At 41.8% G+C, this 27,505-nt stretch overlaps 1 protein-coding gene across 2 annotated transcripts in view; it reads right to left on the bottom strand.

Annotated features, from left to right (window-relative positions):
• Positions 1–27,505, bottom strand: part of efr3a (EFR3 homolog A (S. cerevisiae)) — a 114,500-nt gene that overhangs the window by 73,562 nt on the left and 13,433 nt on the right. The window lies entirely within an intron of this gene.

The following is a 27,505-nucleotide window of genomic DNA, read 5'->3' as shown; positions in this document are numbered from 1 at the left end:
GAAAAAGTTAAAGTCACAGTGGAGAGGATTACAGAGCAGCCGACGGGAAAATGCTGGTTTGACTGTGGTGCGTTCACTGACATTTAAATAAACCTGAGGAAAATGTTTTGGTGTTTTGAGTTAATTTAATCCTGTGAGGTCGTTGCAATCAATTAATTCTGGTCCCAGTCGAAAAGGGTTCGGTCCAACAGTAGTTCTTTGTCTTTTCTCTGATAAATTGATTTCCCTCGAATCCCAAACAAATGTGTGAGAACGCAAAGTAATTTAACATTCTCCTGTCGTGAAGTAACTTGGGCCACACCCCTCTTTAAAACTTAAATCATCTGTCACCAGTGTGGAGGTTTGTATTTCTTCCTGACCACCAGAGAAAAGTGGGAGAATTCAAAGAGTCGTGGTTACATGAATAACCCTTGTTCGGAGTCGTCATTGTAAAAGACCAACGTGCTCGGGGCGCAGTGAACTCTTACCCTGCCTACATTTTCTGGGCAGCTGAATTTGACTGACAACCTCAATTCAAGGTCATCTCAGACCTTACATATCCAGATCACTATACTCCAAATACACAATTCAATTTGACTTTCAATTTTACGGTCATGATTTGATTGATTTTTAACTTTATCATCCTTTTAAGTCGTTTTTTCATTAAGATATTTGCCATTTTTGGTTTTAACTCAAGTTAAATTCATTCATTTCAGGAAATATCATCTAGCTGTCATGAAAGGAACATACTGTCCATTTACAACCAGTAAAAAATCCTCAGACTTTCTCGTGTGTGTTGAGATCTTTGTGATGTTCTTTCCTGATCAATGAGCGTGACCATCAGAGCACAGTGTCTTTAATGAAATGTCAGTGCTTTGTGTCTGAAGGAGCAGCAGACCACAACCGAAAAGGTCACAGCAGCATTCAGCTCGTCTGACAGACGATCAATGAGGGAAGCCTTTTAGCCTCCAGAGACCAAACGTCAGACAAGCATGTCAAATGACACACACTCGTCCGATGGAAGGCAAAGACAGAAATAGAACTTGTGGTATGATAAAGGAAACTCTTAATACGGCAACTCCCAGTGGGTTACACCGCTGCTGCATCGGCAGAGAGCACCAGGGTGGAAACAAAGAGCCTCCATACATGGGTCACATGCTCCACCAGGTAAGCTAAACGTGCAGTAACTTCATATTTTGTATAATGTCGATTTAAGTGTGTCAACTTACAACAACAAATCCCACAGCATCAGTCTTATTTCCACTTGCAGCGAGATACATGTGTGTGAAGACGACGTCCTACAAAGCTCTGATGGGACCTGTTGGATCGGTTTTTCCAGCTGTCAGTTGCCACAACACCAGATCAAGTTGACGCTCAGAACAAACTAGAGATGTTCAACACATTATAGAACAAATTTAGCATCAGGGCCCAGAACCAAGGAACTAGCGGTGATTAACGCTGACTATTGTGTCGCCTCACGTCAACTGCGTTTTAAAAAGCTACAACAGAACACAGCGCAAAGACTAGAGGAGATGGCCAGCTGCGTGAGAGGAAATACCTCTCCATGCCAGCAGGTGGCAGTAGTCTGTATTGGTCATTCAAAAAGGAAACCAGGGACACCATTCTTGCAAATATAGCCACTTGACGGAGGTGAAAAACAAGTAGAAACCATGCAAAATGGGTGAAACGATGGATTCTACAGCGACAGGCTCAGGGGGCTCTACCTTATATTAACATTTTTTCTTCAAGTGCACTGGCTCGCTTAGGAAAACAGTTATCTCCACCACCGCTTCTACTTGCTCGGTCACCAAAAAACGGCTGACAGAGTGGCACAGACCACGAAAACTAGAGCCACAGATGTTCACCAACAGTCGACTGTTGGCCTGGAGAGTCAGGGCCCTCAGTAAACACTACAAAGGTCTTGCAGAGCTGAAAGTATTATGTACAGGTGCGCTGGATCATAAAATGACTGTGAAAGAACCCAAAGCTCCTGCACAGTTCGCCACTTGAACAACATCAACTTGCATGTTGCTTAAAATGCACAAGAATGTCCTCCAATCAAACAGCCACATGACAACACAGAGCAACACAAACAAACAGCTGTAACCTCTTTATCTGAAGACAGCAGGCCTGAAACTGAAGCTCCACCTGGCTCTCTCATGGCTGCATATTTAAGATTCTACCATTCCACCATCATTACCTGGAAGAGCCACCTTTCCCACCTCAGACTCAGGAAATTAACTTCTGGGAGGTGGGGCACTTCATTTCCCAGGAGCCCCTGCTCAGACAGTTCACAGAGCTCCCAGGGTACCTTTCACCCTACGTAAAGACCTCTCAGGCGACGTTGGGTCACCTTAACACCTCCAGAGTTTATTTCTCAGCTGAGGTGCAGCAGAGTTTGACGGCAGCCCCCCGGGAGTCTGGATATTAATCAACTTCATTAACGCTATCAACGGCCTGTCACCGAGGCAACCTTTCCAGCGCTGCGGCTCCAAAGCGTTCATTATAGATCCTGCAATTACCTGCCACATTAGGGCACAGAGCGGCGAGGGAGCTGCTGTGTTAGTGTAGTGTGACCGGCCAGGTTTAATGGAATTCAGCTGAGAATGTGAAGATGTGAGGAGAAAAAGTCTCCTGACCCTCTGTAAGCCTCCAGCTCCACATAAAATCACCCAGACCAGAACAATGAGAATAGTTAACTTTAACGGTGCCTTTCAAAGACTTCACTGAACGCAGCCATGGATCAGTTTGTACAACTGAGCTTCAAAGTTACTTAATGGGGTTAGAAAATACTTTTGAATCATAGTTTGTAGCTGTTATCGGCTGGTTTCAGGTTTGGTTGGTTTTAAACTGACAACCTTGAAACAGTAAATATGCCTCAGTCCTCTGTTGGAGTGACTAATAAAAGTAAGCACAGTAATGCTGTTGCTTTGACTCAAGTGAAAAGATGACCCGACTAACGTACTTCCTGTTTTCCTGTAATAAAAACAGATGCTTGAACTGATAAAACATGTTTTTCCACAACAATCTGCTTTCTGTTCTTAAAGCGGGTGAATTCTCTGTGGAAATTAATTAAAAATCACATGATATTTTTCAAACGATCTGATCAGAAGATGACGTCACACTCTCAACATCCATTACTAAGCGATCTAATCCTGCTGTCCTCAGTTTAGGAGTCACACTTAAATATCTTCAAGGCTATAAAGTTTATATAGAGTAAATCTTTTTTTTTTTTTGCATAAATATAGTTCATCGCTTCTTTACTTGCCCTCTGTCAAAGTTTCACTGATGATAATTAAAGTGGAAAATCACAACTTTCACCTCGAGCAGAAGTTTATTTATACAATTAGACATGAAAGCAGATAGAAATGGCGCCAATCTGACTGGATCACCAGTCATCCTTCATTCTTCTGGAAGACTTTGTGCCCAGTGGCACATTGAAAGCAATGTTAATAGAGAACCAATATAAACGCTGATGGTTTTTGTCTTCTATATCACTACACTGAGCATTTAACATTTTACATTTTTGTGGTCAGATATTCTTTAGTTAGCTTCTCCCAGGATGTTGTGTTTTCACCTGTGTCCGCTTGTTGGCAGATCTGTTTGGTTTGTCAGCAGGATTACATAAAAACTGCTTATCAGACACTTTGGCTTGACTTCAGATAAGAGGATGGATCCAAAAACATTTCCTCACTTTGTTTGTTTTGTTTCCTAGAGTTATTTCTTCCTTCCAATAACAGGAAGTGACTTTAAGGTCAGTCTGGAAAAGCAAGCGAGTGTATCAGCTTACTGCTAATTGCTTTTGGAGTTAATCTAAAGTCACTATATATTAACTGCTAGATGCTTTGGAGAAAAATAAGATGGGTGAATGTAGAGCACCATAAAATAAAAAAAACAGCTTTGGGTTGAAAATACCTTATTTGAAGGCCCTACAGCGACTTCAACAGTGACATTAAGGAGGCCTGACTTGGTTATCTACCACTGAACCTTCACACTTGAAAAAGATGAAGATGCATAGATGAACACACACGCGCACGCACACACACACACACACACACACACACACACACACGCTGGGTGGGCGTTGAGTCGCAGCAGAGTGTATGTAGACGTTGAAGAAGAAATGAAAACACCTGGGAGGCCACGGCTCCTCCTGCGTGGGGCGTTCAGAGACAGGATCGGCCCTGAGCTGCAGAGATGGAGGTGATACGACAGCTTTTTATTTCCATCCTCATTACTCTGCCTGTGATTCGCTCCTCCACAGCCACTCAGGGGGAAAACGAATCGGCCTAAATGGGAGTTTGGTTCAAGTGTGTGACTGAGAGAATACGAGTGCAATTATGATATAATACCAGCGACTGCCTGGAGGTGATTTCTGCCTCCACAGAGGAAAACCTTATGGTATCCGAAGCTTCGCAGGTTCGTTCCATGTGTCAGAAACATTAATGCAAGAAAAACTACATGAGGTTTGATGATGAGGATCATCCAACGTAAACGGTTTATTGAACACATCGACATTAATGATCCTGTTACGACTGTTTTAAGAATTGAGGTTTCATTCATCAAGGTCATTAGAACAAGGAACTGCAGACAATCACAACAATTGTCTGACAATTAATCGATCTAGATGATTGATAAATTGTTGAATTCTTTGATGAATAAACACGTCAAACATGTACTGATCCCAGCTTTTTAAACATGATCTGTTGCTGCCTTTCTCTGTTCTTTGACATTGTAAATTTGATATCTGAGTTTTGGACGGTCGGTTGGAGAAAATAAGATCATTTGAAAATGTAAACCGGCTCATGAAAACTTCTGAAAGGAAACTGATGTGGAGATATATATTCTTTAGCATTTATAATGCTTTGGCATTAAAACAAATATATTTCCTGCACTCACAAGCTGACTGCACTCAGGCCCGGGTCGACTTGTTTGTTTGTGTATAGAGTCACCGGTGGAAGAAAATGAATGACAGCAGCTCCAAATTATATTAAAACCCATTCCGGCTAAGAGCATCATGGCTTCAGTACTGTAATAGAGGCGATGCATCAATTTGAGCGTCCAACTATAGATCTGCAGAGAGGGCTGCATAATCACAGCGGCGAGCGGCCCAGAGATCGAGAGATTTCGGTGGTCACACGGACTGATGAATTACACCCGAACACAACTAACTCAGCTGGCTGAGAAGAGGCTATTACAGAGGAACAAATCCATCATCCTGCTGCGGCGGAACACAAAGGGAAGAAGAGAGAAATTAATAACATGTAAATGCTAACACAACCGCCCACCGTCACGTGAACCGAGATATCTTTAGAAATATGCACCACAGCAGGAGATTCACAGGCCTGTTTTAATTTCACGCAACACGTTTGACTAAATGTTTAAATCTATTTACAGCATTTCTATCGTCAGTGGACCTAATATGCGCTTTTTTTTCATCAGAGTTGCATGTTGGGTAAAGATTTTTCATCATGGAGCCGACTGCTGCTCTGTGCCGACCAGCACCTGAGTAGAGTACTAACAAAATCTTTATGTTTTATTGATTCATAGGAGGTCTGGATGTCCACCCTACATACAAAACACTGAATAAACAGACAGACAGACAGACAGACACACACACACACACAGAAGGCAGGAGTTGGGGTATATGGTACGTGGACCTGTTCGTCTTTGAAGGATAAATGTGAGATATGTCGCAAAATAATCTTGGAAGAGGAAACTTGATGAGTAATTTACAGGCGGCCAGGTCTTCTTAAACGTCTTCAGGCTCAACAGTGATCAAAGGTTCTGAATGACAACACATGTTGAATACATGCATGAATACAGAATCAATATTAAATCAGTTGTCCGGCTGCTAAATGTTTGTACCAAAGTACCACATCGGGTTTGTTTGTCACTCCAAGTCCTGAGCTGTGGTGTTGCATAAAGGCCAGGACATTGTTTGCATTTTTGTGCATAATAATGAGACAACCCTGAATTATTGTTTGATAAGCAACTAACCAGATTCATAATTATATTTCAAAATGAGCTGTAACTTCACTGAAACTGTACAGTAAGTGCTACAGCTCATCGTCTTGGTGGAACACAAAATAAACTGCACACTTGTTTAAAAAAATGGGGCTTAAATAAAGAGGGTTTGGTGTCGAGCCTACCAGACTTCAGCAGGCCTCGTCTGTTTGAGGCTCGGCTGTAGTTGAAGGCTCCATCAGCCTCGGTCCGAGGCACCTGCCTGTACCTCCTCAGGATGCCTCGTCTCAGGTTGACACAAAAAGACGGCATGACTGGAGTAACTTCCTGTTCCTTCCAAACCGTGGTTTTCACAGGTCACACAGCTTCAGTGGTCAGACATGAAGTCTTCAAGTTAAAAATACTGTTTCTTCAGAACCTCACAAAGTAAATCCACCACCAGAGAGTCAGAAAGTTCAATAATTCTTGTTTCCACTGCACCTGACCAGGTAAGACCAACCACAACAACATCCCAGCTTCACCTCTCTCTGGATTCTTCCTGCCACAGGTCCTTTAGAGACATCATCACTTTGACAGACAACGAAACCAGCCAATGGGACGTCAAGTTCGAGCTGCATGTCTATCAGCGCCTGGGATTACCCTTCATTCTGACAGAGAAGACGAGACGCCGCTGGGGCTAATGCGGGCCTTTCAGCAGCGGCTCGGGTTACCGGCCTCTGTGTTCAGAGGAAAACGTGATCCAACAGACTGATGAAGACAAAACCTGGAACCAGAAAAGCCTCGGAAAGTTTTGTTCAATCGATAATCCCTGACAACAAACTCAGAGAAACACTTGTGTATGGTTTTTTTTTTATGTGTCATCACGACATGCTGTGTGTTTGTGTGCTTACACTACATGACCTGTCAGCACAACTGTAACTGCAGTAACTGGATCTCTGTTAACATCATGTACGGTTGTATTTTTCTGTTTAGTGAGAAAAATAGGTGTCAAAATACTTCGTTCAGTTATGCATTAAGAGTCAGAGGTGACGAGTCACTTCTAAGACTCCCACTGACAGGAAACATCAGACAAGTTGACTTTAACGAAAACGAAAATAATTGTATTTCTTACTCAGTTTCAGTCAGTCATATTTTCTGTAATTTTCTTCCAGCCTTAAGTATCCACACAAAGACAAACACCCCGACAGTAAATCTCACCTCCAGCAGCTCTGTCTGCTTTAATCTACACCTGAACCGTCTGTGAGGTGGTAATCTACAAGATTAAAGACTGCCCTCAGCCTTCCTGATTAATTCTCGGGCCTTTGACGAGCAGATGAAAGCCGTAACAGCGTTCTCACTCCACACTGTCAGTCTGTCGCCTGACAACATCTCTCTCACGGCGCCCTTGTTCTGCTCAAGTTTTCAGGGTTGGAGACGAGTGAGCAGATTGCTAACACGCCCCTGTGGGGTGACACTGCTCGCTGATGCGATGCTGTCCTTGGAGATGAGAAACATTAATAAAGAAAGTCTGTGAAGTCGCGAGACAGAAGTTTGATTTAAATGAGCCGTTAGTTGTGTCTGAAGGACAGCGGCGGGACAGCGGAGTGTCAAAGAAAATGATCCCGGTTCAGATTTTTGAAGGCAAACCTGGAAAGAATAATCTAATGAGAAACACAACCCTGCTTCTAAAGGACTACAGATGAGGACAGACAGGCACTGAGGGCCATTTTAAAGATTAAGAGCCGATACAGATCCATTGAAAAGATGCCTCGTTCAGTCCTGATGCTGATCTGCAGCATAAAGAGATATCTAATAAATGGAAACCATTATTTTTAATAAAAAACATGTTATTCCACTTCATTTTCTTCATTATGATCCTGAACGCAGCATTAAAACCAAAGCTTGCCAATAAAGCTGCTTGTTGTCCAACTCCAGACAGACAACAGACAACGCTAGCAAGCAACTGAGGTGAGGACACGTCCACAGAAGAACAACTCGTGCATAAATGCAGCTTTAAAAAAAGAGAGTAAGGGGAACACAAGATGGGAAAAAAGGATTAAAAGTTACACAAAGAACGAGGTTGTTGTAAAGTTTGAGCTGGACACAAACACAGCACAGGCTGTCGGTTTACAGCCAAATATAGCTCACACTTTAACCAAGTTTTCAGAAAATATGTAACCTGACGAGCCAGTCTGTTTCCCTGAATCGTTTGTTACACATAACCATCTGCAAAGGCGGCAATACAAACTGTTTGGAAAAGGGCAGGCACTGATTGGACGATCCAACCGTCTATCTGTCGATCTCAGGCTAACTTCAACAGATCAGATCAACGGTTGGAGGGCGCTACCACCAGTGGAGCCAGGAGGTAAATCAAACTCTTACTGACGGCAGTCAAGAGAAGAGTGAACACATCGTTTCCATCACGAAAAGTCTTCAATACCGTCCTTTGCTTTTCTTTCACTCAAATATGCTCTTTAGTTCTGATATAACTGATGCTATAGCAGCTATGCTAACCTCTGGAGGAGCTGCATATGTTGTTTTCAAATGAACAGTCGCTTCTGTCTCTGGTCATCACAACTAAACCACGGCTGTAGCTGCCAGTAGTTCCACATATGATGCTGACTAGATGAGTTTAGCTCTTTATAGTACCATGACTAGTACTAGAGTGCCGTCTACTGAGCTAAGATAAGAATGACACCATTTCAAGTGGTTTACATTGATGATGATTTCAGGATTTGATCTACAAGAAAAAAGACTAAATAAAGCCTACTGAGACGCTGTAAATGATATTTAGTCCAAAGATATAAATCTGTCTGAAGTTCCCAAACTCAACCCGCACAGGACTCAGGCTACAAAAAAACTTCAGATTAAAAAATGATCCCGCTTTCCACATCTATCTCAGAAACGGCTGCTGAAACTGTCAGAGACACAGAGGAGCAGTAAATATTAAGAGTCATGAGTGTAGAGTTAGAAAAGAAAGTTAAACTTCAACACATAAAACTATCAGAGTGATAGCTGACGGACACAGAAAGTCCTGTGTCTGCTTCATTTACTCATTCAAACATGACGATCTGTTAAACTATATGACTGTTGTTGTTTATGCGTCGTGCAAACGGCCAAAGTGTTTGCTTTCTTTGAAAATCATGGCTCTGAATAGCTGGTGGGCTCATTGACTTGCATTACCACATCCTGCTTTTGAACCTTGAAGGGCGCATGCACAAAAACAGATGATGACCCATAAATTTACAGCCTCCCCGTCGCTCTGCTTCGGTCCCGGCCAGACGGATATCTAAATTTATACTGCTTAAAAATCAGTTTTTGTTCTCTCTCTGTGGCCCGCAGTTCTGGCCGGGTTCAGCAGCAGACTGTCAGCAAGATTATCTGACTGCACGTAAGATTTCTCAACAACGACACAAAAAACTCGAGGTCTCTTTTGTATCTTGTCACCAGAAGGCTGAATGACCGTACATGCTCCTTCCCAGTAACATTGCCTTAACACCTTTTTAAATACTGGCAGCTCCAGAGAAACAAGAAACAGATGTTAAAAACAATAATTATGGTCTTCATCAACCGCAACTCCATTTTTAAAATTCTCTACGGCTGGCCGATATTTCATTATATGAGAATATACATTATATTACATTATATATATTACATTACATACATTATACGTTATATTGTAATATGTCCTAAGTGGCTTTTTTACTGTCAGTGACAGTGACGTCATTTTCTGAACTTACCAGACTCCTATTTGCATTAACCTGCTTAATCTTTATATCCACATTACTGATGATTAATTAACAAAAATTCATTTTTTTTTCCATTCATTTTGAAATATTTTGTGAGAGCCCCAATAGTTATCCCTGGACCCCGTGGATCGCAATATTTATTTAAACCTACAACATGTAGTTTCTGCCGTTAGGGGTCTCTATCAAAACAAAACGAGAGGCTTGCTGAGCGTTGTGCCAGGTGAGGCAGAAGGGCAGCAGTGAATAAACACCTGGAGTCTCATCAGATTCTGCTCGGATCCGGAGACGTTTACTGACGGGAGGAGAGCTCGGAGATTACTTTGTAACTTGTGGGATTAAAAAGTGGATTTATCTTCACTCCTGTTTATCAGCCTGACTGCAGCAGTGATCCGGAGGTGACCTCCATTGTCAGGTGTTTCTGTTCTGTAATGTTGACTGCTGACTGGAGCTGGAGGGGAAATGGACTTTACTTCATGAACGTAACGTTACAGAGAGGAGACAGAGAACCAGAACCAGAACCAGAGTCTCTGCTGAGTGCTGAGTTCAGTCATGACCTGAATTCCAAACTTGTGCGAGCTTTGAACCTCCTACTGAGTTTTGTTAATGGTTTATACAAAGCACATTAAACTACCTCCTACGTGCTTTAGACATGCATTTGTCTCGCCTTTTCTTAATTGCTTTTCCCACCCACAGCTCATATTGCACAGCTGATGTTCCTAAGAGCTCTCTCTCTCTCTATTATTTAACTTTTTTTCCTTTTTGGAAGGGTTTTTCTTTTGGACATCTTTCAAAATATACAAAATAACTCTGATCTGACGACATAAACTTGAATTGAAGTGCATACTTAATTTGGAGAAACATCAACAACATCTTATCTGCGTCTTAAATTCACAATCACACTTGATTCTTCCCTCATACACAAAACTGTTCTCCAAAGTTTGGTGCTGGTAAACACTGTAGTACTGTAGATCTTGTTCCTATTTCAGGGAAAAAATATATATGTTTCACTTTTTTACCTCACAGAGGTTATTCATCACCATTTCCCATTATTCAAACAACAACGCGATTTCAGATGGATTAGAGGACATCAGATAGTATCATCTTGAGCACATTCACCTTCCCTGTGGCTCTGCCTTATAAACATTTAACCAGCGACCAGAAAACACTCTGCACTTTGTGATAAATGTGTTGTGTTCAAATTGAATTATGATCCAACTGTAGATAGTGGATTTATTGCGGAGGCGATGGAAGCTCAGTATTTCTCATTTAAATATTCATGTAGGGTAGACAAAGGCAGGAAATGGAAACCGAGCCAGATGAAATCCCAGGGTTCAGTTTCCGAGACGGAGGAGGAGAGGAGGAAGCGGCGGTGGAGGAGGGTGTCACGAGAAACTCGATCTCTCTGGAAATGCTCAGGTGGGAAGGCATGAGATGATGACGCATGTCCGAAATCTCGCAACAGCAAAAACACTAAAAGGATTCTTTCTTTTAACCCAAGACCATCATAGAGGACACAATTCATTCAAAATAACTGCACAAAAGACTAATTAGTAACAAAACAGACTGTTGTTCCTGTAAAGACTATGTGGAATCTTGATTTGAAAAAGGAAGGATAGAAGGAAGGATGGAAATGCAAATTTAGTTGAGGATTTCAAGGTTGGGCTGAAGGTTGGCCATCTTTCGACCTTCAAATCATCAACCAGGTCTCGACAGGTTCTCTATTTTTGAAAAGGAGGCTAACAGCAGGATAAGGCTCTCAAATCAATCATCTCAACATGAAGCCTGGAACATCACAGTTTACTTGAACGACCACAAAAAGACCCTCAGATCTGTGCCCAACAGAGGACAACCTCATCACGGAAAAACCATGCGGGGCATTTCCGAAAAATCTTCAGAAACCGCAATATAACGACCAAGCAGGGGACAAACAGCTTGTTGAGTCCATGTCCCTCAGTATTCAGGCTGCAGTGTAGACCACCAGGGGTCCCACTCAATACCAGTGAGGTCTAGTTAATAATGTGAACCCTGAGAGTACACCCAGTGACATTTGGGCCTTTAGAAACACATTAAAAACAGAAGCTTCCCTCCCTCCAGCCAGCTGTTCCATCAGTCTGCCACCGAGGGGGTAGCTAACACCTAGCGGCTCGAAGAATGACTCCAACGGCCGAGCTGGGAGATCCATCAAAAGCAGCAGGGGAGGGGATGATTGCAGCGCCGGCCCATCTATCTCCGAGCGAATTACAGCCACCGCAAGGGAGAAATCAACCACAGAGGGGAGAAGAAGGAGTGGGAGAGGTGGATGGAGAGAGCGAGGAGGAAGAAAGGAAGGCGTGGAAATAGAAAAGGAAGAGGAAGGAAGGGAGGAAAAGAACAAAAAGGGATGGGGACAGATGAAGTGTAGGAGGTAGTAATAAAGGAAAGGCACAAGTAAGATTAAAGCAAGAGGGAAAAGACATAAGATGATGCATGACAGGAGAGAGTAATGAGAAATAAGAGACAGACCAAGCTAGGAAAGATCCAGAAAAGGGAGGTATAGGGAAGCAGGAAAGGATGGATCGATGCAGAGGAGGAAGTAGAGGCGGAGAAAACAGGCTGGTTAGGCTACAAGGTGACAAATGAGCCCAATATTCAGTCTGTTCTTCCTCCTCTGCTCAGCCTGCATGCTCCTTCACCTCCAGACAATGAATCTCTGAAGGGACTGGAGACGAGGACATCCATCATCCATCTGATGTCCTCAACAAACCCCGACCCTACAGACAACACATCATACAGGAACTATAAAAACAACACTTTCCTTTTTATTGACCCACAAGTATTTTCTAAAATGAGACTCCCACACTTGCAACAAAGTGTATCGCTCTTCGCCATCCCTGAACCAGCATCTCAGGGGTGGAGCTCAGGAAAACGAGGGCTGATAAAACTGAAGCTGGTGGGCGTCCAGAGGGAGGGAGGCGGTGCGATGCAGAGGCGAGACACAATTACCTGTCTAAGCCTTTTATCGATGGAGGGAGATGGAAGTAGAGGATTTAGCTGGAGATTCCTCTTAATAAATCCTCAGAGAGCTCAGGAACCTCCAGCGGGTCAAGGTTTGTGTTACTTTCTCAACGGACCTCAGGTCATTCTTTCACTGTTGGCAAAATAATGACAAAGAAGCTACAGAACACCACACTGGTGACGCATCGACGCACACTGACTCATACTGATTTAATTTACACATGACCTCTTTCCATGACAACTTGAACCAAGTAGTGCTGGTTACCAAACTCAAACGGACCTTAACCATAAGTGACAAATCAGAGCGAACAAATGTTTGACACGTTTGATTGAAAAATGACTCAAACGTTTAACAATTTCCAAAATATTTGATGAATGTGATTCACTTTCATTGATAAACTTATCGGTTAATTGACTAATCATCATCATCCAATAGGGGGCACCACACCACCGTGACGGCCCGATTCCTAGGTTCTGTTCAGACTCCTGAGTACAGCGTCATCCAGCCTGGTTCTCGAGTTATCACAGTGTCGGAGTGTTGTGGAGACCCGGTGACACCGACATGATGAGAAAAGTTCCCCGGCTCAGAAGGAAAGATAATTGGAGTGCCGCAGCAGAACATAAAGAGCAGCAGAGCTTTACAGATCCAGTTATTAAATCTGACACAGCTCTGATAACCCTGACAAAATAACTGATAATCAGACGTTTGATTTTCGACCTCTGTTAATTAAAATCGCTGTCGTACAAACCCGACGTCAGTTTTCCAGCGCGGCTTATTCACCAGGAGACGTCAGAGTGTGGGCGACGGTGGAGCTGTTTACTGCTGCGAGGCATCTTCTCTCCGTCTCATCTCCAACTTTGTGTTTCAGCTTTGTGGAAGCTTCAGGTGAGTTTCTCCTCCAACTCAATAAACCTGACACTTAAAAATAAACACTTAAATCTCATTGTGATAAGAATCAATTGTTTACAGACAAAAAATATGTAGACCTATAGATTTTTTTGTTTATTTTTTACAATTACATTTTTTTTAACCATTGTAACTTAACCTTTTTTGCCCCATTTTTAAAAAAATAATAAAATCTGTAGCATTTTGGTTACTGTTTGTCAATTTTACATATATTTTTATTGTTTTTTCGCCTATTTTTTCCATTTTTCTTTTACTTTGCCTTTAAATCCATCCTGATTTTTTATATTTTTTCCATTAGTATTATTATTATTATTTTCTGTATTATTATTGTTATTGTTATCATGATCATTATTACTCCTATTTTCTTTCACCGTTGTTACTCTGCAGTTTGGTGCAGTCATTTCTGTCCACACTGTTGTTTTTAACCATTTTTCTCCACTTTTTGTTTTACTGCATTGTGCACTTGAGTTACTCTGAACTAACATGAAAATAAGGTTATTGATCTTTATCTCAATTGGACATCAGTGTAAAAAGAATTACATGACATCATCAGGATGAAGTGGACTGGAGCGCAAATACAAAACACAGATATACACACATATGTGTACACACACACACACACACACACACACACACACACACACACACACACACACACACTCTTCGCTGATGCATGAAAACACAGAGGGGATACATGTGTGACACACTGTAATGACTTTTCTGTGACATTTCCTCACTGTGGACGACTCGATATCCATCCAGAAGGTCCCAGTTGACAGCGGCACCATATGTTGTTCGTAATTCAACAGCCAGCCACGGACAAACACAAACACTCACAGGGAAAGCTAGCTTTCAGTGTGTGTGCATGTCTGTGTGTGTGTGTGTATATAGGTATAGAGGTAAAACAAGTTGTTATCAGGTGCATGTGTATGTAAATGTCAGTTTGTGTTGGTTGTGAATAATCTTGTCCGAGGCGAAGGCCGAACAGCCAATCCACCGCTCTCAGCTTGCAGCCTTTGGAGGGCGAACAACCCGCAACTCCGATTGTTGCGATCACAAGACTTCCCGCGACAAGCTCTCTGTAAACTTAGTGCTACTACAGCAGTTGTCCTACGTAAGCCAGAAGATAACGGGGGACTAACCGCCCAGGTGACACTGGTAGTTATACCTGGTCGGGGGGGTCTTCTGAGGTCACACTTGACTGTGTTGGTATAATACTCGACCTGCGCGTGTGCGAGATGGAAGATATCGAGTGATAAGCTCGCCTCTGGCAGTCAGGAAGGCTGAAACAGAACTGAACAGATACACAGACGGCCACAGGGCAGAATTAAATGTCATCCATGAACACTGAACTGTACGAGGCCTCGGCTGCTCCCTGAAAATGACGACATGCTTCGAGTCTTAAAAACGCATCCTCATCTGAAGTCAGGTTCTGTAAGAAAGCCTGCAACTTACGATTATTTTGATTGTCGACTAATCTTGATCTCGTTTGGCCTCTAGTGTTTTCCAGAGCTAAAGATGACGTCCTCATATGTCTTGTTTTGTCGACAACTCAAAGACATTCAGTTTACTGTCACAGAGAAAGATAAGGAAGGGAAGTAGAAAACATTGTCATTTAGGAAGCTTGAATCAGATAATTTAACCCTTTATTCCCTTAAATAAAACTAATTGATTTATTAATCATGGCCGCTCTATGAGGATGCTTTAATTGTGGTTTGAGGACTGCTGGTGTGTTGTTCAGTGTGAGACCGCTCAGTGTGCGTGTGTGTGCGTGTGTGTGTGTGTGTGTGTGTGTGTGTGTGTGTGTGTGTGTGTGTGTGTGTGTGTGTGTGTGTGTGTGTGTGTGATTTCACAGGCTGACAGAGTGTGATGAGAGGTGTCAGTCTCATAATGAAGCTGCTCTCAAGTGTTAGCCTTGGAAGCTGAAGGGGGGATTCTCAGGGAGATCTCTGTTACTCCACTCCTCTCTCAAAACACAACAGACACGAGTGACCGTGATACAGACTGGAGCTATGAGAAGCTTCACTGTCAGCAACTGAAAAGACAATGTGTATAGAAAATATATAAAGACATCAGGTCATATTTCAGGGTAAAACAACAGGTTTGATAACCCATTATTAGCTGCGAGACAAGAGCTAACGTTAGCATTCAACCACATCCTCGCTAACCCTGCAATCCACTGCAAGTCTAAGTCCTTCCCAGTGTGTGTTTATGTCCGTGAAGAATCAGCCGTAAGTTGATTAAAAAAGAAAAGAAAGTTAGTTGCCTTTGGCTGCATAATCATGGTCCTGCTTGTTTGGATTTTTTACACCAAATTTGGCAATTTCACAAAATTCTTTATACTCTCGTCTCAATCTCATCAACTTCTTTAGTCCCGATCAAATACTGAGAGGAGCAGCGTGACAGTCTGAGAGGTAAAGGATTTTCGACCTCTCCCTTCAAACTCAAGCTATGTATGAATGAAAACTGCATGTGTGCCGATACCTGCTCACTGCCCCGGCACAGACCTGTGATACAGTGGGACCAAAGCTACTCTCTGCAGCATTTCAAAACATTTATATGTGACTGTGTACCTAATCTGAGCAGTTCAGGACGATCCAAGTCAACACTGATGACCCTGCTGCTTCACTGATGACAGTCACAAGACATCAAAAGATGACTTCCATCTTCTATCTGCCATCAGTTTCATGTCGGCTCACATCGGGAGTTCAGGCTGAGCGATGCAGGGATCAAACCTCTGCCTTCCTTTTCCCCCCACAGTGCTGAGATATGTATCCGTCAAAGAAAAAGACGAATCACCGTCACACAGGCTCCTCTGACTCCTCCGTCTGTTCAGATCTACTCGATTACGTTTGAATCCTGAACCTGAGAATGAAATATGACCAATAAAAATGTTTCCTACAAGCAGCAGCCGGATCTGATGAACAAACTTTACTGTAACAGCAGGAAAACTGAGACGTTGTCGAGTCCGGGAAGCACAGCAGGAATTCAATCCTAATCACTTTAGCAGCTGATTCCTCGCTCAGATCAGGCTGATAAATAACTAAATGGGGCCATTTTTACTTTAAAAGATGTGGTGGATGTCAGACATAACTTTAAGTGTTAGAAACTGATATTTTGGGATGGATTTATTTTAATACCACCATCACATTCACAATCTGACTCTGAAATAGAAAAAACCCTGAAATGGCTTTTAAACCATTATGCCAAAGTGAAACCACACAGAACTAACATGACTTTTATTTTAAAACACTCTCCAAGATGGCTAAAACAAGCATAAATGGACTTCTCTACATTTTAAGTTTCTTGCTGAAAGGCACATCAGAAGTTAAATTAACCTCTGGTCTGTCAGGAAACTGAGTGTCCTCAAAACTCAAAACTCTGAGTGGGGTGATTTTTCTGCTGCTTCCTCTTTTGACAGACAGTCTCAAAGTCTCAATGAGGCAGCGAGCAGACTGCCAAACGCCACCGCGGGAAAGGGATCTGCAGCGTTCGCAGGCATATGGTGCTGTTGACGCAACACCACTTGAGTTTACTTGTGCTGAAAAAACACATCTGCTGAGCGCAGCAATGTGTCTGCGTCTGAGGGGGAAGTTAAACAAGAAGAAAAATGTCTTAAAATACAGTTCAGATTTTTCTCTGTGAAGCTGCTTGATGCAGTTTTCACTCCACAAAACAGACTTTTAAAACACAACAGAGATCTGAAACAGTCGCAAAGGAGCCAGAAAACTACAATCATGTTCAACAGATCTAAAGTCATGGACACATTACACAGATCTGATGCTGGTGTGTACAGTTTTCTTGCTGCTGTTTTAGAGACACTTGTGTCACTTCTTCCACAACTACATGACTCATCTGAGCCGGAAGGTGAATCTGCAGCGTCTGAATCGATGAGGATTTGTGCTGAATCCTGTTGCCAATTTTTACCCACAGCCCTTGTTTTCCAGTGCAGCCTCGTCCCTGAGAGCAGAGCTGCATTGTGTAGTGGTTAAAATCCCAACTACGAAATGGGACAACTCTTCAAGAACATCCTACGTCATCAGCCTTTTGTCAATAAACTTGCAGCTGTGGCGATTTCTCTTGCTTTACGGGTGTTGGGTTAGCATCAGCAGAGACTTACTTGAGCTCTAACACAGCTGTGGAAAGTGATCTTTGAACAGGGGAGTTGATATGAATGATAAACAGCAACAGTGGATCACATGCTGCTGTGTTTCCTCTGAATTTCTTGTGCATGTGCAGGTACATTTGAATCCAGTGGGGAAATGCAGAGAGGTCTTTACAAAATGTAAATTGCAGAAAAAAAGGCCAACCATAAAAAGTCATAACTTTTCTTCACTGTAGCTGCTAAGCTCAGAGCGTTAGCATGTGTCCCGTCTGAAGTCGCTGCACGAGCTCAACTGCGTCGGTGTAAATAACAAATCAATTTGTGATCTTAGGGCCTGTGGAGACTTGGATTACTCTGGATGAGCTGCATGTTTTTGCTCTATGGTTATTTATTACATTTTCCCCGGGACGATGCTGCAACACTGTTGTGAAGCTCCAAACTTTGGACTTTGAAACTTCACTTGAGTGGAAAATTAGTGAATTTTCATTTTTTGTGTAAACTGTTCCTTTAAGCAACCTGCATGCTGTGTTTTTTTTTGTCTTTCTTGCTGTAGATCCCCATGAATCTAATTTGGATTGGCAGCGTGCAGAGAGCAGCTTCATAATGTTACTGATAATATTAGTACTGGACTTGAGCCGTGCATCAATATTAAACGCCACGGATCAGAATCAGAAACAAACTCTGGTGTTCTTGGTGGAGACGCATCAGCAGCTAACGTAACGAGACATGTGAGCGAGGACAGACGGATCTCTCCTGCAGTCTGAGAGGACAGCAGACGACGTCCGTCACGTGACTGCAGCTGCAGAGGAGTGATGGCCGGCGTCCAGCAGTAGACCGAGGCAGTGGACCATGTAATTACCATACTATACAATTTATGGAGCTCTGCCGCTGTACTGAGCTCAGTGAGATGCCTTCAGGTCCGAGCGTGATGGAGCAGAGAGACGGCCAGAGCCCTGAAGCTCAGACCCTCTGCAGTCAGTCATGTGACTTTAATCTGCGATAATCTGGCTATCGTTTGTTATATTTACACGAGGTTGTTTGACTTTGACCCGACCAGGGATGTTAATGATTAATCGTTAATCGATTAACTGTTTACAAATGTCTTATCTTACATCAAAGAGTGTTTTACAATCACAGATTAAAGATGCTTCCTTTTCAAATATATCAACAAAACAACACACAAAATACTGGTATAAGAAAATGTGTTGAATTAAAATACAAGTCATTTGTCATTTAAGAAATACAAAAAGACATTTTACACAAACTGATATTATCACGTTTTAGCCATTAAGTCGCCTCAGTGTGGGTCAGATTTTGTTGCCAGTTGTTGCAAAGCGACAGACAGAATGATGTCATGTTTTTGTGTTATTTAGTTCATCATTTAAGTAACTTTATCTGTCGTTTTAACTCCTAATGTAGCCGACTCTGATTATACATCAAACACAGATCATGTCAGTGGTTATTACATATTTCATATATTATTAATGATTCATCGATGATCGATTGTTAGGAAGCCGAATACTGACTAAAGAAATTACCTAAAACTTGCATCCCAAGACCAGACATGCTAACAGTTTGCTAGCAGAAGCTCAGGAGATAAAAGTTGACTGAACACATGTTCCCAAAAATAATGAATGATCAAATTAAGGATGAATTAAGTATTTATTACCATACTTATCTCTAAAAACAGCTCGTGTTGTCTGTGTGTGTGTGACGAGACTCTTAGCAGCCATACATCGTTCTTAAAATGGAAGACCCTCTTCACTGTGTGATTGTTTAAACAGAGAAGCATGGATTTACTGTACATTCACAGTGATTAATGGACTGCCACAGGGCTCAGGTAGATTTAACTTCTCACAGTCTCCTGACTGAAGAGGCTGTGGAGCTGCTGCTGATCACCATGTATGGAAGCTGTGGCTTCGCTCTGGATGACTGATCAGACACAGGCGCTCGTTTTCTGTCTCCGAGCAGGAATCTCAACAAAACGACAGTCTGGGTTCATTAAAGTGTTTTCAAACTACCCAACTTGATTTGTTTAACAGAGAAGAACCAACTTTTTTGGTATAAAGGTGCATATTTACTGACACAGGGCATCATAACTGGCCTGGAAAACCATCTACTGTCAACAATGGGACCGACGTAACGAAAATGACTCGTACTCTTTTGACAATTATCGATTAAACTAACAAAACTGAACTAAAGGAGCAAGAAAATGAGAAGAAATGCAAAGAAATCCTCTGTGATTTACAGGATTGTTTAACACAGAATCCATATCTTTCAGGTCTTTAATTAGTGATTTGTGTCTTAAAGTCTTTACGGCCCTTTTCCTACCTGGTACTAATATCTGTTGCGAGTGATCCAGCCACAAGTTCACTAGCTTTCAGTCCCTGAGTGACCACTTCTGATCAGCTCTCACTTTCCCGCTCGATATGCAAATAAAACTGTGCGTCACTGGGACAAACGGATAGATATTTACACAAAGAAGGAATGCCGAATTTACAAGAAAGCGCAAATAGTTAGGAATTTGAAATAGACAACGTTTCATTAAGTTTATTAAGTTTCTCTAAATGTAACAACTCACAAAATTGATGGATTTTTTAAGGGAGTCTGGTGACTTTCTCAATGTACGACAAGGAGGTGGCCTATATTAGTTACTGTTTGCTGTATTTGGAAAATTTGACATGTTAATCGTCAATAAAATGTTAAATGGTGAAATCAGTTGGAACAGTGTGTTAAACTGACACCAGAATTTGCTGTAGCTGCTTCACAAAGTTTGTTAGGTTTCTCCTCAACAACACTTAAAATCACTGTGTTACTAAAATACTGTGTTGACTACAGTTCAATGGTTGGCTCAGTTGAAACAGTGTTTTGCTGCTAACATTAGCAGGTTAAGCTACATTTTAGTCCATTCAGAAAGTGCACAAACAACTGACAACTGGTCAAAAACACACTCATTAAATACTGCAGACTAAACATCATAAATCCTAAAAATCAGCGATCAATATTCAGTGGAATGAGCCCAATTGTTTATCATGGCTTTGCTGGATCTTGGCACGCTCAATCAATTGCTGATCAATATCTTATTAAGTTTAATAAGGCGTGTTTGTGCTGGAATTTAACAAATATATGAGGCAGCTGGGAGATCATCAAACACTCGAATCAATAAATAAGCAGTCGTCTCATTTCATCTCGTTTATTTTATTTTGTTTTAACTTCAGCACAAACTGCTTTAATAAGTTGTTTTTTGTGAAACAAATTGAACGTGTCGGCTGCATATTCCCCGACTTCACTTTTACAAGCTTCACTTACAAAACGTTTTAGCGTCGGTGAGGTTTATGAGAGGTGAAGTTTTCAAGTCAGAAACAGCCTTTTAAAAGAAGTCGTGTGTCTTTTAAACCCGGAGAGCAAATCCAATTAACTGGGACTGCCTCTGAATGAATCTCTATCAGCAATCAAATCTCCTCGATCTGCCAGAGACTGAATTAAACTGATCACATTAGGACTTCAGCCACGGGCGTATCAATTAATCCTCCAGCAGAGAAAGAGACTCCAGGAACTCGGTATTCTTGGAAGAACAGCGGTCTCAAGTTACCCTCCATTTCATTTTGGAAAGTGAGAACATCAGGCCTCTGGCTTTACATTCCTCCCTGTGAGGCCGAGAGCGACACTGAGCAGGTAACACGAGCACAGATCCGATAATAACAAGCCCCTGACCTCAGAGTCATCTTTGTTTTGTTTTGGTCTTAAATCTCTAAAATCTCTGCTTTAATTTGTAGTTGTATGTTACTCACTTGTAATAGTGTTCAGATCACTTGTGATAATTACAACTTTAGTTCAATGAATTTAATAAATTCACATGTGCAACTGTGCTTCTCACATGTGAAAAATAAAGAATCAAATTTGGTTTGATGTCATGTGCAATGTTATGTTTCCACATGTGTAAATTTTAATCTACATGTGTTTAAAATCACTAACATATTAAGAAATTTACATTTTCACATGTGAATGAAATATATGATGTGGAAATGTTCATTCTTTCAAAAAAGACTTGTGAAAATGACCAGTGACATATTATTGTGACATTTTAAATTTTGGTTCACATGTGAAAATAATCAGCTGCATGTGAAAATAAGCCAATAAAAAATGAAAGTGTGTAATTAACTTGATAAAATAAATTTCTTACGTGAAAAAAAAGCCAAACACTTGAGAGTATTCAGTGACAACTTTAGTTCACATGTGAAAACGACCAGTTCACATTTGACATCATTCAGTTTTCACATGTTTAAAATATTCATTTTTTAATTGTATGATTGCAAATTTCGTGTGATTTCATTTCATTTTCAAAATGTAAAATTCTTACGTGGAAATGTTAGTTCAAATTCGTGATTTCCACGTGTGAAGGCAAATTTATTCTTAACATTCATATTTTTTAAATAGATCAACATTGATGAGACTAAATTGATCAATAAATAAACTGTGTTAGATCAGAGGTGAATCCCTGAACGATGTAACGCCTCCTGACAGCGTTGAAAACCCGTCACCATCACTTCAGTCCATGAAAACATAAAATGTGAATATTTCATATATTTTCTCCAGCCAATCAGGATGCACTTTGTGTTGTACACTTCCACCAATCACATCAAGGACGCCAAGTGAGGTATGTAGTGGGGGGGCGGAGCCAAACAGCAGACCTGATCGCTCACATTCCATCAACCTCATCAGCTTTGGTAATCAAAGCAATGGCTCACGCACGCACGCACACACACACAATTATACACACCAATCAATTCATCCGCGGCCCGTTATAACTCAGTGATGTTGTCTGCAGCTCTGCAGCTGTCGGCCATTATTGATTCAAACTGTCTCGTCTGTGAGTCTGTGATTTAAAATATTCATAATTAAAAAGCTGAGATTAAAAACACCCACACATCTCGTTAAAGTAATTTGTGGCTCTGGCTGTCTGGACCGAGCTCACGTTGGAGGAAGAAATCTGTGAAACTGGAGCTCAGTGTCGGAAACAAGTGATTTTAACGTCACAGTGTAGTGAGTGTAGGGACAAAACCTTGGCCTCCAACAAGTTACTTTTTACATTATCAGTAAATCTACTGATAGTTGGTTTTGCTTAATTTCCTGAAGTCAATAACTTCAGTCCATCAGGGCCCAATTTTAAGCTTCAAATGTCTCATTTTGTCTGTCCAACTGTCCAAAACCCAAAAATATATTAAATGTACAACCATGTAAAGCAGAGGGAAGCAGCAATTCCTCAAATCTGTGAAAGTGGACCCAAATAATGTATCTTATTTTGCTTAATACAACAATAAAGTGGGTGAAAAAAAGTTGAAATAATACAAATTCTGCTGTTGAATGAGAAAAAAGTGATCAACTGATCTAGTATAGTTTAAAACCAGAGATACCTGAAAAACAAACGTGCTTCATCTCACCTGAAGTAACTCCTGTTTCAGACTTTCAACCTGTTCGACGTTTCCAAGAACTGATCAAAGAGAAATTCCATTAAAAAAAATCCAAAATATACTGAATATACTCGCACTGAATTCAAAGTACAATTTATTCAAGTAACAGTAACGACACCTGGTCCTACCTCTGACGGTGACCTGCCTCAGTCACCAGATAAAAACCTACAAACCAAAAGCTCATCGTCAGCTAAATGTCCAGAGATGTTGGTTAAATGTCAGCAACATGACTGAAAACAGGAGAGAACAAGTGGGAAGAAGGTACGGGAAGCTTGAGGCAACGCTGACAGAAATCACATTTCATTTTCAGGCTGGTCAGATTGAATCAGGTCAGAGACAGAACGTTAAACTACGCGTGGCAGACGGGTGGATCTGCTGCCTGTTTGCCTCTGTGACTGAGGTTTGGTACCAGAGATCGTCCTGAATCACTTCAGCAAACAAAACAAACGGCAATTTTACGTCTGTCGTCACTCCAAATATCTCCAGTTTGAAATCTGATGTAAAAATGGTTCAATTAAAAAATATTTTGTGACTTTTTCACGTCCATCTGAGGCAACATGCACACAAGCTCTGAAAGTCACAAAGTTACACTGTAAAGGTCGAGGAGGAAGCTAATTCTAGTGATGAGCCCCATTTGGACAATTTAACATGTAAAGTGGGTTAATTGTAATTATAACTTCAGCTTCATGATAATTCTGATCCCATCTGCACTGACCAATCTGCTGATTTTCCCTCCTTGAGCTCGGCCTTAATTTCACCCACTGATGAAACATTTCTAGTGTCATCAGGAAATAAACTTTTGCTCTCATTTATCGAGAAGTTCGCACTTCACAACAAGCACACTTTAATTATCTGTGATCGAGTAAGAGGACACACCGACGAGGGACAGAAACAGGTCACGACTGGAATCATCAAGCCGAAGTCAAAGTGCAACAAACGGCAGGAACACGAACATGAAATCATTCTTTCAGCCAATCTGAGTGATCTCAATAATGTACAAGCTGTGGTGAGAAATAAATAGATGGACAGAAATATCTGATCCATAAATAAATATAAAAACTCTCTTTTTTTTTTTTTCAGTACCCATTCAAAAAAACATCACCAAGCTAAGAGAGGCTGCTGCCATGGTTCATTTTTAGTGTTATATTAACTCCAAGGCTAATATTTTCATTAAAAATGCATTAATCACTAAACACAATCCTTATTTAAACTCGACACACTGTCCTACCCGTCAGCCAAACAAGACTGCTCGGACAAAAATGCCTTAAAGGGTCAGATTATCCAAGATTTTAACAAGTAAATAACACTTTTCCATAAAGATTATTAATTCTTTTTACAAGGTTTGAGGGCCATAAACTAAACGACCCACATCCATTGAAGATCTCAGAGAGGTATCTCAAAAGTATACCCATAAACAGGATGCAGTTCATATACTACGGGTTTTCTATTAAACTTTACGACGTACTAAAGAACCTCACATACTGTTTCAGCATGTCGGTGAGGAACTTTGGATGCAGTGGCTGAGTTTTGGTCAACGCTGGTAAATATACTCAACTAACATCAACCAAGACCCGTCATCTCCAACAACAACTTCTCCAACTGGCTAATTAATGAGACAAAGATGTGGATGCAGATGTTGATGCCTGGTTGTTCGGGACCCCCAGGAAGACTGGAGGCACATCCATGTGAGATAAACATGTAGGAGGGTTCAACGCTGGATGCAGGCATGCTAATGTTAGCTGTGACTGCTGCAGGAGACCTGGCTCTCAGGCGCTGGTCAGTTTTGTATTGTGAATCACGAATACTGCAGCGAGTGTTGCCCTGACTCACTGGGGCTTGTTGCAGGGGTGACATCTCGTTCTCTCTCTTTCTCTCTATAACGTTACTCTGAAGATGCACCCAAAACTGACTTCAGTTCATTTAACATTGAATCGGATAAGTGAAGAGACAGAAGGAGCGAAGCTGCTATAATATTCATCATGATAATAATTATGTAGTTTAACTGTGCTACATATTCTCACCTCTGGGTTTTATATTCAAGTATCTCTGCCAGCAGAGAGAGAGTGTGTGTGTGTGTGTGTGTGTGTGTGTGTGTGTGTGTGTGTGTGTGTGTGTGTGTGTGTGTGTCAGGATGAATGCATGCTACAGCAGCAGAGTGTGTGTATGTAAAGAGATGCCCTCCTGCTCAGTCAGCTGTTGTGTCATGTTTATTTGTGTATGTTTTGTAAATGTGCGTGTGTAAGTTGCTGTATATTTTACAGTCAGCGATTCTGACAGTGGGATGTGCGTGTGTGTGTGTGTGTGTGTGTGTGTGTGTGTGTGTGTACTGTTTGTACTCTTCTATCTTTGTGAGGACTCGTCTGAATTTTTAGACTTAGGACCATTTTGGACTCCTGACGTCTTCAGGAGGCTGTCGGAGGTTAACTCCTCCTGTCAGAGCGAGGTCACAGTCGGGGTGAGGTTTACACTTTTAGCTGCTCCACATGCATTTAAATGAGGGTCCTCACAAGTATACAAGTACAAATAAATGTGTGTGTGCTTGTAGCAGTGAGGTTGCAGGGTGGGTGGGAGGAGCTTAATTGAGCATGAAAGACAACAGATGACCTCTGGTGCTTCAGCGCTGCCGCCAATCAAACATCTGCCAGCCGGAGGCTCAAGGACGTCCGCAAACGAGCCGAGCAGCCACGCAGCCCTTCATGCTCAGATTCACCTGTGGACACAATCTGTCCGCTGAGGAACGTTTTATTTGCAAATGTCTACGTGTCTGTCCACTAAACCAGTGTCAGAGGGCTGAGACAGCTTCTGGTGTCAGTGGAGCCTCTTTAGTTAAAGTGAGTCAGCGCAGTCCGCAGCATATGAGGCTGGCAGTTCACGTTCCTGCAAACCAGACACATCCAAGGTTGACGTGTGTAGCAAACGTGCGTCATCACATTCACATTGTGTGATTATGAGCTGGCTTTCACATCAGGAGGTGGAGGGGATGGTGGTGGTGTTATTACAGCCAACAGGGCTGACCGCAGTTCCAGCCACAACACTCGACATTTTTTAGCAGACCGGCGGACATTACCGGCTGTTTCTGTGGCGACCAAAACCGGCTACTTTTCACGGGAAGTCGGACCATCTCCATCCATGATAGTGGTGACAAAAACAGGTATTTTAAGCCAAACCAAGATGTTTTTCTAACCATAACCAAGTGTTTTCTGTGATAAACCAAACCAGAGTATAAGCACAGCGTTGTGACAAGAGAAACTAGTTTTAACTCTTCTGTGGTTTTACAGAAACGTACTTGGCTGACATTTATTCTGGAGATCGGGTTGGATATTTCTAGGACTGTTTAAATAATTTTTACTGAGAAATGTTTCAAAAAATGCAAATGAGTTTAAGCTTACAGACTTTTTTAATACCTGGATAAAAGTAATCATTGATAAGTTCCTGAATAAACAATATGAGCATCTCCTACACTTTACTGGTGGGTCGAGGTTTACACTGGTCCAAAGCTGATAGAGTCCATTTGGATCCACCTGGGTATTAGACATTATGATGTATGGACATTAGCACCACAGCAGAACCTCTACTGTGTGATTACCGGTCCCCACAAAGCCCAAACTTCAAAAAAAGCAACTCAAGTCTGTGTCAAACTTGACGTGAAGCTTAACCAAGTCAGATTTTAGAATTTTAAAAACCCTATCAGGGTTTTAAGGTAAAATAAGTGATTATTATCCACCCTGTAGACACAAATACATAAAGTAAAAGCCTTATTCAGCTGTATTCAATATATCCAGAGTATAAACAACATGAATTTAGAGGCATTTCAAACTCTCAGGACCTGAAATCATGTGTAACTTGGTCCCATAGAGACACTGCAGCAGCTGAGGTGAATCAGCACGAGCTTTGATTCATAAAAACAATAACGAGAGCAACAAATCATCAATCATCAGCCTCATATCCCCTCCCTCACTGTTATGACGACATGAAATCTGTGCTGTCGCACCGATTGGTCCTGAGTTGTGTCTGTAAAGCTTAACCAGGCAGCTGATTGGACGGTGGGGATGAGTGGGCTCGACGGTTCAGGCACCGAGCAGATCAATGGCCGCCGCCGTGCAGGCTTGTTCACCGACACACAGACCTGGACTCTGTTAGCCTCCCTTACTCTATCACTGTCACACACACACACACACACACACACACACACACACACACACACACACAGTGGGGAACTGCCAGGCTGTGCACACACACACACACACACACACACAAATACTGGCAAGTCACAAATTACAAAAACAGCCCCCTACCCGACTCGTTGTTCTCTGAATCCATCTTGGTGGAGGCGAAGTGGAGGACGGCCTGCCAG

The sequence above is a fragment of the Pagrus major genome, chromosome 21 (genome assembly GCF_040436345.1).
Source record: "Pagrus major chromosome 21, Pma_NU_1.0".
Taxonomy (NCBI): domain Eukaryota; kingdom Metazoa; phylum Chordata; class Actinopteri; order Spariformes; family Sparidae; genus Pagrus; species Pagrus major.
Note: the sequence above shows the minus strand (reverse complement) of the source record. Positions and strands in the feature narration are given on the sequence as shown.